Below are 5278 nucleotides of genomic sequence, written 5' to 3'. Positions count from 1 at the left end.
TTTTTAGCCCAAGTGGAAATTTTGCGTAGATCTTCATTGAGTATGTCAGCAGCCTCCTGTCTGTTACCCTCTATCAGTGTATATAAGGATGTGTCATCAGCAAAAAGCTTAACATTAGATGATAAATTATCTCCTATATCATTTATATATAACAAAAACAAATATGGCCCTAAAACTGACCCCTGAGGTACCCCCGCCTTTAACGATTTCCAGTTAGATTTGAATCCATTTAAGACCACTCTCTGTCTCCTATCCATTAAGTACGAAGAGAACCAGTTCAATATATTACCACAAAACCCATATTGTTTTAATTTGAATAATAAGCCATCATGCCAAACCCTGTCAAAAGCTTTGCTTATATCGCAAAATATCATTCTGGCTTCTTTACCTTTATCCAAATGCTTTACAATAGCATCGTATATTGTTAATAATTGATAGACAGTTGAATCTTTAGGGAGAAATCCTGATTGATTCTTAGAAATAATTTTATATTTTGAAAGATAATTAAACATATATTTAAAAACAATTTTTTCAAGAAGTTTACTAAAAATAGGAGTAACAGAGATTGGTCTATAATTGGATGGATTACTTTTTGAACCCTTGCACTTGTACACGGGTGTTACATGAGCATTTTTCCATACAGAAGGAAGGGTACCAGTGGAGATGGACTTGTTAAAGATAAGAAATAAAGGTCTAATTAAAGCTTGAGATACACCTTTAATAAATGTGGGAGGAATGGAGTCAGGACCTTGAGGTTTGTTAGTATTGAGTGTGTGAAGTTGGTCAATTATGTCTTGTTCTGTTATGTCAAAGGTCGAGAAGCTATGCTCAGGTCGGTTAAAGTCGGTAGGTAAATCGTCAGCAGTCTTTTCAGTTTCTGATATTGATACAAAATAATTATTAAAAGATTCTGCTTTATCGGTGGGGTGCATTTTTAGTATACCATTGATAACCAAAGGGGAGTCAGTTTCACATTTGTTTTTAAAGTTCATTACAGATTTTGCAACACGCCACCATTTTCCCGGGGGTATGGATTTGTCTATTAAAGATGATTGTAATTTTGAAAGATAGTTTTCTTTTGCCTCGCGTATTAATGCAATTACTTCATTCCGAATACTTCTAAACTTTGTCCACGAGGCTGGGGTATTTGCAGTTTTGGCTTTAGAATGCTGACGATTTCTTTGTCTTATTTTTAGTCTTATGTCATTAGTCATCCAAATTTTATCGTTAGGCCTAATAGTTACAATTTTGTGAGGAACAAATTTATCTAAAGCAGTCAAGATTTTATCAGAAAGAACAAAATTCATATCTTCAATATTTCCATGTAGTTCAGAGTCCCAGTCGACCGAATTAAGATAGGCATTAGCCCCGTCATAGTCAGTATTATTAAAATAAAGCAATGTCTTCTTATAGGCACGTTTCTTTAGAGTCTTGAAGTTGAGGTCAGCACTGACAGGACAGTGGTCACTACAAGAAGGAGGATGAACTTTGCTATTAGTTACAAAATTTACGTTATTAGTTAGTATGATATCAAGTGATGTTGAAGACTGAGAAGTTATCCTGGTAGGTTCAAAAATAGTATTTTTAAGACCATATTTTGATAAAAGGCGGTGAAAATGAGAGTTTGGATTAAGATTTAACATGTTAACATTAATATCACCTACCAGGACAACTTCTTTCTGTAGATCCACAATACTGTCAAGATTATTGTCTAGTCTATCCCAAAAACCTACGAGAGAATTAGGGGGTCTGTATATACAACCAAGAAGAATAGGTTTATTGTTAGTTGTTACTTCAGTCCATATTAGTTCAAGATCATCTGATTCTAAATCATTTCTACGCTTTATGCTAACGTTATTTTTGGTATATATAAGTATTCCGCCACCATTATTATCAGTCCTATCCTTTCTGAAAATATTGCCAAAGTTTTCAAGAGATATGTTGCTTGCAGAAATGGAATTATTAAGATGAGTTTCAGTTACACATAGGATATCGTATTCAGAAAATTCAGCATCAAGAATGTGGGTCTTGTTTCTTAAAGAACATATATTGATATGACAGATAGATAAATTATGAAGATTGATATTGTCTTGTGGATAGGGTCCAGGGTTCGGATGAATATCGCCACAGGCTAGTAATATGTAGAGAGGTAGTAAATGAAAGTGCAAAATGGTGGAAGGCGAGCTCATTGAACCATCAGAGACACCAATACAAAATAGTTTACCATTCACAACTCCCTCCATACCAGGATGAATCACTAATTTAGCCATTGTCAAAAAGGATATACATGGAATGTGATGGATAATGGTAAGGAGAGTGATGTGAATGGACAAGGGAATTCATGATAAAGTACAATTGGAAAAGAAATGGATTAAAATATCGTAAGCAATGATTACATGTGTAACTGTTATTATTATGAAAACCGGCATGTTGTGCCAATAAATACATTTTAAACAAGTGTAACAAAACGGCATATATACATATAAAGACAATGAGCATTGCTTTATCATTCAATGATGTATGTTTGGCATAAGACATCATAGATTTTTTCAAGTCAATAGATATATCGACATAAGAATCCGTCCCAGTGATATTGAAAGCAAACTAACAAGTGAGAAGTTTATATAGACATCTAAGAGACCGATAGCACAAGAGCTCTATTTTTAGATACTAAATGCAGAATTAATTCAACAATGTAGGGTACGAATGGAAGAAGGAATAAAATGAGATGAACACAATTAATCTTTCAATGTCATCTTGTCAATCGTTACTGACATGCATTCATTGATTCATCAGTAGTTACTATATTGAGTTAAAAAAATGTACAAATGTTCACTCGAGGTAATTGAAACCGTAGATAATAGAACTCTGCGAAAAAAAAAAAAAAAAACTACAAAAAAAAGAAACAAAAGCAAAAAAAAAAAAACAATTTTTTATTGATAGGGGCTATAACGGAAAATGAGATAATCAATTATGGATGACACTTTTTTTTATCTAAAAAAAAAAAAAAAGAGAAAGAAAACAAAATGAAACAAGATAAAACAAAACATTTTTTTATCGTTATCGTATTTACTACTTGACCGTCGTCGACCATATATCTATGAAAAAACATAGTATCACTATTTACAGTTGAAGTATATTTTCAGCTCATGATATAATGTACAGTATATAGCAGGGGTTGTTTAAGTCACATTTTGATCTATTACTTTCAAAATGGTAAGAACAAATAAGTCTCACAAAGACAACAACACATAAGATTATACATGGGTAGAAGATGGCAATAGCTACATGATGTTACTGATTTCATTAAGTATTTTGTGTAAAATCTTCTTTGCACTTATATTCATGCGCTATATGAATAGCATAACCATACACATATATAAATTATATATATTTAAAAACAGTAACAATAGAATGTGAGAAGCTCATGTTTGCAACCGTACAAGCATAGACATATTAATAGTACTTTTTAGGTATAAGTCACAAAACAGAGGTTATCTCTGTCTACCAGGGAGAATTAGTAAACGTATATCTAGTTATGATTAAATATTTAATATTTTTAATGACCAGTATAAACAGATAATGTATTATTCCACATGAAAGTAAATTATATTACAGGGTGAGTAAGCCAAGGTCACAGCTGATGCACGGGCAAAAATGACACGTGCACTGGCACCACTACTGTGACCTCACCTGTAAAGGTGTACAAGATATACAAAACATCCCGCTGGATAGCGACACTCTATGGGACGGTATACTACTGTAGTTTGACATCGAGTGTTTGAAAGTATAACCATAAATATGTTTGAGAAACGCCCCTACCAAATGAATAAATTATATTCAAAACAAGCGATATCAGATGACGAGTTCAGCGTAAATAAGGTAACTTCCCAGCAGATTTTGGAATTAGGTAATAAAAACTTACAAAATGAGTTCGATATCACAGATACATTATCATATATTTTTAGGCTAGCGGTATATTGATCATATTTGTACATTATATAGCAAAGCTTGCATTTGCAATGTTCTGTAAGTTAATTGGATTGCATATATATTGTTCAAATTAACAAAATAAGTATAATGGCATGTACAATTCACATCAATTGTACCTCACGGCAGATCTGAGTTTACTTAGCGAGTATGGGAAATGCTTTAAGATTTCATATTCATTTACTTTTTATGCATGATACTTCTGTGAATGATATAGCCAGCACTTTGCTACAGCGCTATTTTACAAATTAAACAATAAGGCTTTTTGACATTTACACTAGCATGGACAAGAATGATGGATCGATAATAGACAACGACAGAAAGGAAAATGAAACATCTTAACAACAGTTAAACAAATCTGATTTCTTGATCAGCAAACACATTATTTACATGAACTTATTACTTATCAAACCTTGACGCCACTAAATGTCAGTCCCTTTCGGTTAATTTGAGGAAGGGATGTGCCTTCAAATACACTAATTTGGTCTTCCTCCGCTGACCTTCAGGAAGGCTCCTCCTCTTACCAAGTAGCTCATAGCGGAGTTGTGCTAGGGAAGGGGGTAAGTCTGGGACTACAGCAAAGCCAGATCCAGGTTTAATTTTAAAACCGAGGTTCAGTACTTGATCACGGTCCTGAAGACTTACAAAACGAACTATAATGTTCCTCTTTTCCTGGGGACCATTAGGGAGCCTATGAATTGCCTGAAACAGCATGGTGTCTGCGATATGAGCAGGCACCCCGAGAGTATTCTTGAGAAAGCCACGAACTGCTAACTGGGTGTCACGAGAAGGTTCCTTAACATTGCCAGGAATACCACGCACAACCAAATTCCACTTTCTGCCCCATAATTCTAAAGCAATTCTCTCATTTTTTTCACTTTCAAGTCTGGCTTCTAAATTTGGGATAGTTTCCTCATGTAAGATTTTCATTTCCCCCATCACATATTCTAATGAAGCTTCATGTGTATCAACAGTTTTTTCAATCTTCTCAACCACAGTTGTAATTGAACATACATTTTCCTTCAATGATGCTATTTCACCAGAAATTTTCGAATCCAGTTTATCAAAGCATTTACTGATGTCGGAAAAGTCTTTACACAGATACGTTGATTTCACTTGTCTAGATTGACTCATGATTACTACGTACCGGCTCCCAGAGTGTGATATTTATGCTTGGCTGAACAGTCCGTCAACACTCTCTATAGATTTGGAAAATTGTACCAAAAACACACTTTTTGAAATAAAAGAATACTGTTTGACTTCTCCAATAGTCCGATTGAACAAAACG

The sequence above is a fragment of the Ylistrum balloti genome, unplaced genomic scaffold (assembly GCF_031769215.1).
Source record: "Ylistrum balloti isolate Yb309-2 unplaced genomic scaffold, AGI_CSIRO_Ybal_v1 Utg370382, whole genome shotgun sequence".
In the NCBI taxonomy this organism is placed as follows: domain Eukaryota; kingdom Metazoa; phylum Mollusca; class Bivalvia; order Pectinida; family Pectinidae; genus Ylistrum; species Ylistrum balloti.
This window is presented reverse-complemented; position numbering follows the sequence as displayed.